The sequence below is a fragment of the Mus caroli genome, chromosome 12, assembly GCF_900094665.2.
Source record: "Mus caroli chromosome 12, CAROLI_EIJ_v1.1, whole genome shotgun sequence".
Classification (NCBI taxonomy): Eukaryota; Metazoa; Chordata; class Mammalia; order Rodentia; family Muridae; genus Mus; species Mus caroli.
In genome coordinates, this window is record NC_034581.1 from 49,296,070 (window position 1) to 49,311,107 (window position 15,038).

Here is a 15,038-nt window from a genome sequence, read left to right on the forward strand (position 1 = left end):
TGAGAAGTTTAAGATTTTTAATGAATCGAGGCCTGATTTCAAGTGCAAAGTTTTATTTGCTTACTTGAGAAGTTATTTTGCACTCTTCAAAGATGCCTGCATTTAAAGCTACTTGATCTGTAGTTTTAAAAACAGAATTTGCAACACAAAAGCATCATATTAGACAGGAAAATGAAAACCCTGCTTTATGATTAATTTTAAAATAACTACATACTTCAAGAAAATAATTTGTCCTGCCTGGAACTGATCATAGGAGGAAAAAAGGAAAAAATATTGTCTCTCGTGAAATATTTTAACTCCATATAGAACCAAATCTGTGTTTTCCCATGGAAGTTAAGAGACCCCTGGGCGTGTCCATTACTCATAGTGTTCATTTAAGACCATTCTTTACCCTTTAAATTGAAAATAACTTTCTGGGAGAAGCCATATATTCTTTATACCACAGCTCACTGGCTTTACTGAATGAATATGTCAGCTAGATAATTGACACTGGTTTTTCATTGTTAGAACATTCCTAGCTGTGTGTACATGAGAAGCAGCATATATGAGGGGCTTTCTGTTCATTGGTTCTAAAGACGGATCCAAGAGTCTGGGTTTCTTGTGGCTCCGTATAAAGGAATTTAAAATGAAAAGCTGTTGTCTAATGGAAGGTCTTGGGAAAAAAAATGGATTCTGCTTCCATGAGTCACAAAGTTGACCTCAGGATCTTGTCAGTCATTCAATACGAATTCCAGCATTGGCAGCATAAATACCAATGGGTGCCCTTTGTCATTGCCCCTGGGAAGAGATCCTAAAATGAAGCTGGTGAGCTGGGTAAGCTGTCCGTATCTGATGCTGAGCAGTTCCAACTTTGAAGCCCAAGTCTCCTTTACTGCAACCCCTCCCCCCACAGTGTTTCAGATCTTGTCCTACAGCCTCTTGTATGTATGACACTCAATTATGTCGTATAAGAGAGATGGAGCCCTTCCTTCTTTCTGCTACCAAGTTAGAACATGTCCACAGCCACTATCCATCCACTGGTATATTCCTGAGAACTTCATCGGCCACACCATCCTACCTTGACTGAGTTGTTTGTTGATGACCTTCTAACAACCTACACACTTCTAAGAACTGAAGACAGCCCTTAGGTGTTCTGTGATCATTTCAGAGAACTGTCGCCTTTTCAGTTTAGATAACTGAGCTTTTGTTAATGCAACCTATGGTTAAATCATATCCCAACTGGTTCTTCCAGGGCACATAACAAACCCAGATAAATATCCTAAGGGAAGAACTTGGATAAACCCAATGCACTCTGTTCTAGGCCTGCTTTTCCTTCTATACAACAGGAGGACACAGCTAGCCTTCTAAAAGGGACGTACTCCTGCGCTTGTCTCCATACTTCTTTCCTCCAGACCTACTCTAGCATTTAGGTCAGCAACTGGTTGACAGGCACTGACTTTCCCTTATTGTAGCCATTCTCACTAGCACACATGAAAGTCTGCTTTCCCCACCACTCAAGAGCCAGTGCCTGTCAGCTTTGCTCCCATAGGAAAGGGCTCTCCTTCTGCAGGGTGAGTGTGACTCCCAGCATGAGGGCATGCCCATCCACCTTAGCCCTACACTTCTACTGAATTTGCTTATTTTCCTTTTGGGCTTGAAAATGCAATTGGGTTGGCTGCTCAAATACTGAAAAAACAGCACAGGGTACTTACTACCTGGAATGAACTATCTTCACTAATACAGATGGTTGCCCCAAGAGAATTACTTTAAAAGTGCATGTCAGGTACTACATCCCAAAGCTGCTTATGTTTCTCAGAAGCTGAAAAATTTTAACAAGATTTCCTAATTCTTAATAACATGAGGGAACATTATTGAAGACTCTTGTTCACTGCCTGGTAATCTTCTAAACTCTGATAAAATGCAGATTCCTTTCTACGTACTGGTGAAATTTGGTTGGGAAAAAGGATACGATATCTGGTTATTATGGAAATGAAAGGGCCAGTGGGTACGGAATTTTGCAGACACCCCGATGTGTGCAGTGTAGCATTACTAAATGACTAAAATCTAAATAACACTTGGCATTATAATAAAAGGAAATAAGTGACTAAAGCCATTTCAAGGCGGTGACACTGTGCCATGATAGGAATTCTGTTTCCCTGAGCTGCCAGCCCTCTGATTGTCTTGTCTTGAATCTGTCTCAGGATAATGGTGTTGGGGGATTGGGGGGATGAGGGGTGAGCAGGAATCTGTTGGCTTGACAGCAAGCCCAAATAAATATTTTATATGTGTACACATTTACAGATAGTTTAGTAAATATATTATTTCTTTTGGGGAAATCTTAAGTCAAGCATTAGAAAAACAAATGGGTACCCTGGCTTTTAAAAGCCCTGATAGTCCAGAGTGCCTTTTTGGCGGAGGTAGGTCAGAATATCCTGACGGAGACTGTTCTTCAGTCCCCATCAGGCAGTCATTTCTTTTCTCCGGCAAGCTCTGACAACATGGGAGTCCAGCCCCTTGGTGCAGGCTGCTTGGATGGCGCATTTTCACCGTGTAGATCTGCCTGGGCTTTTCCATTGCTCCCAATGTTCCTGCATCTTGGTGTTACAAACCCTATCAATGCTGCCTTCCAGATGCTAACCAAACAGAAAGACAGAAAGACAGCTTCTCCCAGGAATCCCGGAGGAACGTTTAAAAATCTCCTGTTTTGAAGACAGAATAATTTTCCTTGAGTTGTCATAAAATGGTATTTTTACTAATCCTTCCTTGTTCACATAACATCTTTTATAATAATAAAATTAATTTACAGTCATTATGAAAACTTCAGAATATGCAGAAGAGAAGTGAGGAAAGGCCAATGAATACTGACTGCTACTTAGGAGTAACCATTATACACATGGTGGCACCACACAGACGTCTAGATTTCATCTCTCTTCCTATAGGCAAATACACATAAGTAGGGGGCTCCCGGAGCATGTTGCTTGGCTTTTGTTTTGTATATTTTCCTAAGTAAGATTCTGACACTCATCTTCCCGGCAACCTGCCTTCTCATGTAACCTCACAAGCTTCTTTCTGGGTCATATTTCACTCGTCAAAATGAAATCCCCTCTGTCTCCAGCGGTGTGCCTCCTATAAGATAGCAATCAGTGCCTGCCGTAGGACTTCTGTCAGGAGCAAACAGACCCAGGCCCTGCTTGGAAAGAATTCAGCGAGGACAAGAGGTTCTTGTAGCTTATTGGATGGGTGTGAGTTCGTAGGAGGAGAAATCAATACTACACTAGGATTTAGACAATTTAGCAAAATATATGAGACAGTATTTGGGGTGAAGAATCACTATAGCAGCAGGGTTAACCACTGGTTGTCTAAAACAAAGGCTATCATGTTTTGTCTCACATTTCGGACAGAATCTAGTCTGTTTTGTGGGCTGAATTGGTGTAAGCTCCATGTCTACAATGTCTGTTCTATGTCCTGAATGCTGCTGTAAGGGATGGGATAGGAGAGTGTTTATGTAAACGGAAATTACCATCATTGCTTGTACACTACCGGTGAATCTGATCAAATCCTTCATCTACTGAAAAGGACTCGAACGATGACATCACTGGATGATTTTCTTAAGTGAAAACTTAGAGAAACAAATGACAAGAAGTAACAACAAAGAATATAAAATTATCTGAAGATCAGATATCTTATCAGATAAGATTATCTGAAGGTCAATATTTTACTGCTTGGCTATAAGATATGCATGGAGTTTGTTGTGTGAATTATTTATCATCTGGTTTGTGGCGGTGGGGGGTTGTTTTATTTTGTTTTGTTTTGTTTTTAATTGGTTACAATTTCTGACCAATGAGCTGAATGTAGAAGTTAGACAAGGCAAACCATCTCACTAAGCCCACATCCAGCCCTAGTCCCCAGACAGTGTGACTGTATCCACACCACTGTCTGCTGTACTGCAAATGTCAAACAGAAGGTGTAATGGATTTAATATTAGCGCTGGCCAAGGTGTTGAGGGAGCTGTTAATAATGTCACTCCAGTTATTGATCTGAAGCCTTTAAAAAAATCAGAGAAAAGTGAGAGATCCTCTACTGGGGAAAGGCATACAGTGACTGGTTTTTATTGCCAATATATTTCTACATATAGAGTGGTGACTCTCTGGAATTATGTTATTGTCATTAATCCATGAGAGATATTTTTGGAGCCATTATATGGTAAGATAATATCATGGAGACCATTCTGAATGTTAATGATCAGAATAGTCCTTGTAGGCATAAATAAACTTGTGGTTCTGCAAGATAACTTCAGCATTCATACAAGTTGTGAGATAATAGGCTCCTTGCACATGGTGACCATGTTGTAGGCATTGGACGTATAACAAACTCTATCGCACTCCCCTTTTGGCTTTCAAGAACTCTGGCGATAACGATAACCCCGGCATGACTAAGTAAAGAAGAAAATGGATTTGTTCTTGCAGTTAGGAACCCTTTCAGGAAGTTCATCCATCCATCACAATGGCACTTTGTATGGAATAAAATCCCTGAATTTCATATTCCCAAACTAATAAGTGAAACTAAAATTTATAATTTATGTCTAATGCTTATCAAACTGTAAATACACATTGAATTCCTTCCCGGTTTCACTCCACAGAAACATAGATAAATCCATCAGATAATGCAGTACAGCCATCTCCCCGTTGGACTGGATATGAAGTGTTTTGCCATGGGCACTTCAGCGTTTATCTGAACAAGTTCTCAGTCCTTCAACCTTGTTTGACACGTGTTAATTCCCAGGTGCCCATGTACATGCCAAGTATCATAGAAATCCCCCAACAAAATTAATCTTTTGATAATGAAAAGAGGTTGGCATTTAGGGGTAAGTTGAGTTTTTATACACAGTTATATTGACACTATGATTTCTTATTTTTAACAATGTCATTGTTATTTTAAAATAGAATATAAACCATCTTCCTGGCAGTCCTGAACATAGGCACATTGTAAGAAGAAACCATCTGTAAGCTCAATACTCAAGAGAAACTGAGGCCAGCAAGGTCTGTTGGATGAGACCGAGGCAGATCTAGGTTATACAACACCCCATCTCAAATGAAACAGAAACGGCAGCCAGTACTTTTACTAGGTCTGCCTTGCCAAATTTAGAGTAATTCTCTTGCCTCAAAAAGGCTACCTTGATGGAGTACCATTTTCCCCCTACAGAAAATAGGCTATTTTTAAATGTCACCTTTATCCCCGATTAAGCTAAACAAGGCCACCTGGATCTGCCACCAAAGGGAAAATACCCTACCCCACCTTGCCCTCTTCCTACGTTCAAACGTAAGCCCACTGGCCCCCTTAATTTGTACTGACCTATGCATACTGTGCTGCTTGTCAGCGTATGGGATGAACACTCACAAGGTAGACTTATGCTTCCAGCATCTTTCCAGGAGGAACTAAAGATGAATAAAGCAAAATATTCTTCCCACCAAGCCCTCTGTCCCAGTCAGTACCTGAGTGTTGCCCTTCCAGGCCAGCTCACAGGACGTACAGCTGCAGTACTGGGTATCCTTTGGGACCTAATATTTTGAAATCGGAACTTGGTGATCCCTTCTCCACAGAAGGCAGACTCTCTTTCAGTCTCAGAAAAGATATAATTTCATATTTTTAACAGTCCTTGTTATTTATTTATAAATAGAATATAAACTATCTTTGTGACAGTTCAGTCATATATATATACATATATATATATTTGAATTTATTTATCACATATATATACAAATATATAAGTATATATAATATATAAACAAATATATATGAACTATATATAAAAGGTATATATATTTCATATATACACGCCTTATATACAAATTAATGTAATAGTATTTTCAAGGCCCATTTTATTCAATAATAGAAACAAAGACATCTTACCAAAATGTAAAATAGGTTAACTCTGTGTAAGTCTCTGTATATTTGCATGGATGTATACATGTATGTATGTATATGTGCATATGTATATATGTTTGTATGTATGTTTGAATGTATACATATTTTCTCCTAACACAATCCAGCAAAATGGTTTAGGAAATCAATTCTTAAATACATTTTTTGTAAGTTCCCTTAAATAGCTTTCCAGGTTGTAATTTTTCTTCCATTTACCTATAATGATAAGGGGAACATTTTTCAAGTTTCTAAAATGAAACCTAATACAAGTTGTTAATGATGACATGTTCTGCCCATTAAAAAATGTGGATGTCTTTGTCACTAGATAATTAAAAATTATAGATTCTACAGCTGTTGCTTTGAAGAAAGCACAAGTTATTTGCTTTAATACATATCACTGCACAGAAATTTCATCCCTGTCCAAATTATACCGTTCTGAATTCTTCATCTGCACTAAACAGCAGCCGTACAAAGGATCAGTTACCTGGCATTGACTGAGCTTTGCAGGGTGCACACATCAGAAGAGGCAGAACTGGCTGGAAACCATTTCCACCCCTAGTGAGCAATTTACTCATGATTGCTTGGGGAAAATACTGGAAATATTGCTTCTGTGTAAAGTTTGCAACTTCCAGTTGTCAGCTCTTTGCCAAGCAGTTATCCCCAAGTATAGCTTTTGTGCACCAAACACTCTGGCCACTGTGATCATGGTGGTACTGCTGCCCTGCTTGGTGTGTGCAGAGCGCGAGAGCTGCTAATTACAGGAGTTAATTCACACCACATCCCCCTGAGGCAGGTCAGTGTGCTACCCTTGTTCTACAGCTGGAGGAAAGGGGGTGGAAATTCTAACTGGCTTGCCCCAGGCCACACAGGTTAGATTTAGCAGCCAAGATTAAAAGAAAAGGTACAAAATTAATGTTCAAGTGTGGGAGGCCAGGAACAGATGATGAGGGTGTGAGGCGTGAGATGGCAACACGGCAGGGCTCACACTAGAGGACTTTCCTCCACAGGGAATCTGAAGTCCAAACAGAAACCTAATTATCCCTTTATACATATATGTCATTGAGCTAAAGTACTTTTTTAATAATAGAGTATCTTATTGGGGGGGGGGGTCCATCTAGTCTTTTTCTTTGCTTTCATCTCTGCAGTGAAAACCTTTATGCCACAGTGAACAGTAATCTCTGAACAAAACATAGGCAAGATTCAACCCTGAATCCCTCATTCCACACTCACCCCAGGCAGGGGCACAGCCAAAATTGTGTGCCCTCAAAATTGTGTGTGCAGCCTTGACTCTGCTTCAGCCAGCATTCCTCCAAAGTATGCCTCCATAGCCTACCTGAAATAGCTATCCATCTCTCACCTGAAGTCACCAGCTGGGAGCACCCATCCTCCTTCCCACCTGAAAGGTCTTTCTTACAACAGAGCATCCACTGCACTTGATACTAGACTGTTTTTCTAGGAATGTTCAGGATTGTTCACTAGAGAACCTGGAAAAAAAAAAAAAAGAAGTCATTTAAAAAGGCCAGCACGGCAGGTGGAGGTAGGGGTACTGGAGAGATGGCTCCGTGGTTAAGAACTCATGGTTCTTGCCAGAGGACCTGGGTCCAGTTCCCAGCACTCACATGGTGGCTCACAACCATATGAAGGCACATATGAGGTCCTCATACATACAAGCAAAACACTCATACACATTAAGTAAATATAAAAGACAAAAAAAATTAAAAAGATGCCAGCACTGTAATGCCAGAGTAAAGAGGGTTTAAGTAGAAATATTGAGAAAATTTGCAAAGAAAGCAAGGATGGTTTGGAATTGAGATAACACTTAGGGAAAGGCAGAAAGCCAGCTCGTGCTCAGGACTTAGCCAGGAGCTTCTGGGTACTACGTTAGACATTTCACAAATCTTAAGCTTTTAGATATGATCAGGATCACAGCCTACTTCCACTTGATATTATGTCCTAAAATATTTGAAAATTTAAAATATTACATATGCCATCAATCATGTCATATTAACATATAAATTCCTTGAATGGTGAACAGTGATTCATTTAATGATTTATTCAAGTATATCATAGAATCATATTGCTCCAGAATGCGATAGCATCGATCAAACTGATGGTACCACAAGGAAGTAAATGTCCACTCTCTTATGTCCATCCACCTTTTCAGTGAGTAGAGTATGTTGGAAAGTGATCAAAAAACTTACAAATCAATGTAATCGACCATATAAAATGAATTAAAATGTCATCTCTATTTAGAAAATACTTTGTATTTCACAGACATGATATAAAACTGTAATAGTAAATAAATCTAGACCAGGGACATGGCTCAACATGGTAAAAGAACTTGCCACTTGAATTCCATCCTAAGGGCCCATGTGGTGGGAGGAGAGACCTGGTTCTGAAAGCTGTTTTCTGACCTCCACAGGCCTGCCACATGCACATGTACACAGAGAGAGTTGGGGGGGGGGAGAGAGAGAGAGAGAGAGAGAGAGAGAGAATAAATTATACAAGTCTATAGCAACACATGTAAGACCTTCACTGTTTGTTTGAGTCTTTCAGTTCTACATTCAGTCAGTCGTTGTTTCGTGCATGTCCACAAGATTGGCCTTATCCTGGTATGGTACCTACCAAACCTGTCTCTGCTCTCACAGAACTCACACCCACACAAGCCAATGTCAAAGGGAACCGAGGTCATCTCTTTTTAAGTGGCAGGCCAGCTGATACCAGCTTGCAATGGCCTAGTTGGTTGTCTCTGCTTCCTAAACCATGCTGCGGACAAATTCTACTGCAGAATTTCAAAAATAGATTCCTTCTAACTGTTTAAGTACAAAAAGGGTCCCAGTGTTGAACAGTAAATAAAAACAGCGTCATGATTATCTTCTCCCTGGAGGTTAACAATCATTAACCTGATGAGGATTTCACATTTTTATGATAGGTAAGCCTATTTTTTGACTAGTCTTCCCAGATTTTTAATGTATTAGTCTTTAACTGCGATGACAAAATACTAAGAGAAGCTAATGTTATAAATAAAAGAGGTTTATTTAGCTCCCAGCTTGGATAGTGAAAGTCTAAACCACATGGCTAAGGTTCTGGCAAGAGCCTCACTTGGCTGCATCACTTCATGGTAGATATCAAAAGTAGGGTGTAGGGGGGATGGGAGTGTTACAAAGCAACCCTATCTCCCAACAGCAAGTCAGGCTCATTGCCAGTCCCACAATTTCTTCCAGTGCACTGATATAACCCAGGCAGTGACATGCCTCCTCACAGTCAACCAACCCTCACCACATCACGGATCAGAGCTAGGACACATTCAAACCACGGAACCATATTCAGACCACAACAAGAGGAACTTTTCACAGCAGGTCTTGCAACTCCCCCAGCCCCCTAAACACACGATTACATGTAGAGAAACTGGATGTCAGTCATCTTCCAAGGCCTTCATGATACGGGCAGGGTCACTGATGGGCCACATCTTCAAGACTATTTACATCCAGAAGTAGCTTTCATCAGTCCAAAGGGTTCCTTCAAGCTTTCTTAGAAATAAATCTAGTATCTCACCAAAGATTTGTTAAGACTCGATGAATACATTCCCTCTTTTATTGTACAGTGCTGGCCATGTATCTATCGGCATTCAGCTGCTTCTTCATACGGCCATCTCTGCTCTTCATTAGCATAAAATGTCTGATTTCCCACCCACTACAGCAGAAGGCCACTAACTCTTAATGTAAAGCTGAGAGAAGTGCAGCAGCAATCTTCAGTTACTAGAGGCTCTTCTGTCCTGTCTGTAGCGTCGTAACTAAACTGCGCTTAGTATATATTACAGACATTTTTTTTCTATAATCCAGAGTCTGGTACCTTGCAGGTTACCTTAACAACTGAGAGTTGACAACATGTGACCATGACATCACACCCAAACTTTAGGACAGCCCTTGTGCTGTGGCTTGTGTCAATCACAAACGTGTAAGTACTCAGGCCTTGGAACCCAACATCCTGTTTCTATTTCCAAACCCTGACTTTTGTCACTTAGTAGATGTGTGACTTCAAGCAAACTAATTTAATTATATGTGCCTTGGTTTCCCCCATTATAAAATTTTTAACCCTGTGTTCTAGATTGGAATCTAAAACAGTACTAGGGATAATTTCCATTCAGTTTTCTCTTCAAACAAATTCACATACAAGTATCTCGCAAGGGTTCAATGAATGAATCAGGTAAAATACTTAGTATGATATGGAGTATTCAGCGAATAGTATCATTCATTCTATTGAACTAAGCATCCTGTTGCCTGGGTTATCCCTTAGGGAAAGGATGGTCAGGGATTTAAGGACAGGAGGTTGGGTCTGTTCATGAAAGGCTTGAATTTGGGGTTCATTGACATCATGAACTTGCTGCCTGATTGAAGGGGCTCAGATTCTATAAGAGACATACAATACCCAAGGGGCACTTCTAAATACCAATCACATTCACCCTAAATGGAGCCCTTTTGTAAGACCTTTGTGTATGAGGAATACTCCTTTGGGAATAAAGATGTCACTGCTCTCCAGCCCCTGCAATGCACTAGGCTTAGTTTTATAGATCCTCACACCAATACCAGGGTTGGTATTTATTCATCGTTTGTTTGTTCGCTTATGTGTATATGACCTGCATGTATGCATGTGTTTCTGGTGCCTGTGAGGGTCAGAAGACCCTGAGAGTGGAGTTACAAATAGTTCTAAGCATCCGCATGGATGCTGGGAATCGAACCTGTATCCTGTACAAGAGCAACAAGTGCTCTTAACTGCTGAGCCATCTCTCTAACCACACCACTCTGTTTTCTTAAAGCATAACTAAGATCTGTGATTCTTGTTCCATGTCACTATTCTTGGATTCTACATGCCAGCTTTGCCAGTTGGTGCCCTTGGGTAAGGCTAGCTGGTAGCTGCCTAGTTCTTATTTGGAATAGACCTGGATACTAGTCTCAGGTGTGCAGCCTCCAGCCTGGCCTATTAAAATGTAGTCTGCTTATGACACAGCACATCTGATGTACTTGACTGACATTTTCCCTTTTTATCTGGCTGGGCCATTATTGTGGAGCCAAAGCCACACATGGACTGTGCTTCACAAAGGACTAAGTGACCCACAATCAGATTTAGACTGAAATCTCCTTTTACTGTCAAATCAGATTTCACGAAACCTGCTGGTCTGTGCCGGAGAATGGGATGGGGGACTTGGGATTGGCTTGAACTTTAAATAAATCAATTTATTTTGTGTGGGAGGGCCTCAGTTCATCACTAATCTTGAGAGCCGAAATGAATGTTGATCTGGTAGAATGCCTCTGTAAAAGCAAGAAAGATGCCCAGATGCCCCGGCCGTGGGTACTATATCTGGACTTAAATAAATAAATTAAGAAACTCATTTCACATAGGCCACCAGGCAGTCATGAGATGTTAATGACTTTTAGTCACTGCCAACCTGGACAGAATTCAAGCCAACGACCTACGGGTGAAAGGCTCCATATATCCCATTACCAACCCCCTGAGCCATCCAGCCGCCCCTGACAAGGTATTTCATCATACTGAGTCCAGTGCAGTACAATAGTCCAAACTCCTGCACCACCAGGAAATCTTCTTCTATTTAAAATGTATAAAAAGCACATCAAAGCAGAAAGCCTTGTTCCTCAAATAAAGGAACAGTTTCAATTGAAAAAGAAGTTTCAGAAGAAGGGAGGCATGGGTGTACACACATGCACGGTGTAGGGTGCTACTATAAAGTCCAGAGCTTGCCATCATATTCATTCCACATCTGATGCTGCATCTGTGCATTTAGTAAACAAGCATATTTTGGAGTTCCATTTAAAAAAAAAAAGAGTCATTAGTTTGGGTTTAACATTTGTATAAAGCTGATTCGTTAAACCCACCGTGCCTTCTCTCCTGGCTTGTTTTTAAAGTGTCATAAATAAATGACTTCAGTGTCCCACAAGACAAATGTTGTTTAATCATCTAACGTACTCATTTATCCTAAGCCTTAACCTTAGTCCTAAATTAAGTCTGTTGCGAAAACATAACTCCATCTAAAAACACCCATCAATCCTATATGGTTTTGATATGCACATTTAAAAAACATAAACAACCAGACAGTTGTCAGTCTGGGCGAAGCCCCGGGCCCATCTAAGAGTTATTCACCGGTGCTCATGTGTCATGCCTACACCACCAGCAGCACGACAAACCAGGCTTGCACCTTTGCTGAGGGTTTATATTTTGAAATGGGGCTTGGATATAAGAACATAAAGTGGAACAGACAAAAGACAACCCCCCCCCCCCTCATACCAGACACCATTGATGTTTTGCTTGTTTTGAAAAAATACTAATAATTTGACATTAAAATTTCATGATCACATATTTAGTAAATTGCATGTCATGCCTTTGATTAATTTTCACTTGTTCATGGACCTAAAAGTGTGTCAAAGAGCCTGGCTGTTCAAAGCTCAGACATGAGTAATGGCTGCTGAAAGGGCTGGTGGAAGAAGAGACGGAGGGAGAGCATAAACCCTGGGCCAAAGTGAGTGTTCATCGCCTCGTAATTAAGCGCTCGTAGTTTGGTGAAATCTTGGTTTTAATGGGTAACCAGTTTAATTCCAAATTCATTCTTACACCCTTCATTTGCAATGGTTTCCTTCCACAGTAGAGCAAACAAAACTTTCATGTTTTGTTTTGTTTTATTGGCTTTCTTGAGTCCTGCAAAATTATTACCACAGAGCCCCGTGGGGTTGTAGGATAATCCCTACCCCCATCCCGAACTGGGGCTTTACATTTTTTTTTAATAGATAAGAGCATTCAGCAAATAGCTACATTGAGAATAAACTCAAAAATTATCACCAAGGCCTTTCCTCTGCCATAATTTGTCAAATCTGCTGATAGGGAACAAATTCTATTCATAAAGATTTTATTTGGGGGGGGGCACCTCTTGTGATTTGGTAGCAATTCAATTATAGTTCTGTGAGATAGTGAGAGCCCAGAGAGGGAATCCAGACTGACAAGAAATATGACGGGACAGTTACAGAGTGTTTATGCAATTAAACTCTCACTGACAATACCTGCGGAATGATGAATGCGTGGGCGGAGGTGTGTGAGCGCAGGCAATGCCCCACAAGTATTGCCCATTTTTCATTATTATACAACTGTTCAGATCTTTCAAGAGCAGCCTGAAGTGAGGTGGGAAAAGAAAGTGCTGTTATGCAGCATGTTAGCCAAACGCCTTTTCTCCCCTTCCCTCCCTCCAACGGGTCTTGATAAGGCAGGTGATAAAAGAACACCTATTTTAGAAAAATGTTTCTAAAAAGATTAAGATTTACCCTGAGCTTGACATTTATTAATTTTGGATACCAAAGGAGGTTTTTAGACTTTTTTTTCCCCCCGCGTGCAACTTTATATCACTCCCCAACTGATAGAATGGTGCATAATTAAACTGTGGGGTTATTCATTTTATGCAAACCAGTGCAAAGGGCACTCTGAAAGTGGGATTTTACTGATGGTCGATTAAGAAAGAAAGGAGAAACTTAAAAGCCTTTTGTAGAGAACCACAAAAGCTTACAGAAGAGATTAATATGGTTGGGCAAAGCCAGTGCTGCCTGCCCTGGGTCTTCTGAGGGCACAGGGATTCAGGAGAGTTGTGTGACTCTTGAGTCCCTAAGGGACAGGACCATAAGGAGAGTCCCAGGTGGCTGACAGTATTTTGGGATCTTAATTTGAGACTTCAGTTTGGGGGGGGTGATTTTTTTTAATACAAATATCCTAATATCTTGATTAGAAAAAGAAAGCCAAGCACAAGGAGGTGCTCCCTGAGTGGTGCTCCCCATGTGGAGATGCTCAACCCTGAGGTCAGAATTAACTGAAAAGAGAGCCAGGTGAATTCCTTCCGGGGCCCAGAGCTTGTCTGGTGCATTGTACGGTAGTGAGAGAGACGGCAAGGCCAGCTTGTGACAGGGGTACAAAGGGTGGAAGCAAAATATGTACGCCTCCCTCCCTTCCCACGTGCACATCTGCTTAAATTAATGAGATTTACTTGGGGAGGAGAGGTGACATTCATCTTCAAGCTGCCATTCATTGCTTAGGACCGGGAAAGCTGCTTTTGATGATAATGTTTAGATTTTGATTTTGCTTAATGGTTGATGCTCCCCTGTTAACATTCTTATCCCTTCTGGGGGATGGTTCTGTTTGAAGAAACCTTGCACTTTACATAGAAAAAATTCAGTTGTGATGATAAGCCCCCCCCCCTTAGTTTCAGACCCTCTGTTTGGGTCTGGGCTTAGAGGCTGAGAGAGAGCTACAGCTAAATATACACCCCCAGGACTGCTTCAGAACCGAGATTCTGTGTGCCCATGTGGAAAGTGTTGGAAATCTAACTCACATCTGAAGACTTCATTTATATGATCCCACCCACCTGCAGAATTCAGTGGAACAACTGGTCACCTTTCAGCTTTATTTGTGCAAGAAGTGGGTTGCCCGGGCATCCCTGTGACTGAACCACATAGAAATCACTATATCCCATAGTCTAAAAATTAATTCTTATAATAATTTCTTTTGTCCAAAAAAAACCCCTGTATTCTATTTTATTGAAAACGTTTTTATCCGATGTGATTTTTTTAATGTGCACTAAAATTGATAGTTAAAAATATTGTTTTCACATTACTTAGGTGTTAAAATTACATGGCGGTGTTCCTCTATTTTCAAAAACCAGACCTAATCCTGTTAATTCAAAGTGAATAACAAATAGTACTAAGACTTTTTCCCAAGTTGTTACGTTCATTCAACCTGCCTGTGTTTTGTTCTTCATCATAATTATTTCCAAGTCAAATCTGCACTGATTTCCTTATGGACCTGCGTACCTCCGACTAACTTAAAGAATTGAGCTGGGGTAATTCACACAATTCCTCGGGGGTCATGTTCACTGTTTTTTTTCAAGGACATTTTTATTACAAAGCTGATGAAATTTGCATATTAATTCATTTCTTTCAATTTTTTAAGATTAAATCTTGTCAACATGTATCAGTGCAAGGCTCTGACAGTGCTGATGAAATGGGTCAGTCAAGCTTGAACATTTAGAGGAATGCAGCCATCTGCAGCCCCCTCGCCCCTTGTGGCGTCCTGTGCTACCACTGCAACTT

At 40.6% G+C, this 15,038-nt stretch overlaps 1 protein-coding gene across 1 annotated transcript in view; it reads left to right on the forward strand.

The window, feature by feature from the left end:
- The window catches only part of Npas3 (neuronal PAS domain protein 3), an 823,498-nt gene that overhangs the window by 702,541 nt on the left and 105,919 nt on the right, over positions 1-15,038 (forward strand). The window lies entirely within an intron of this gene.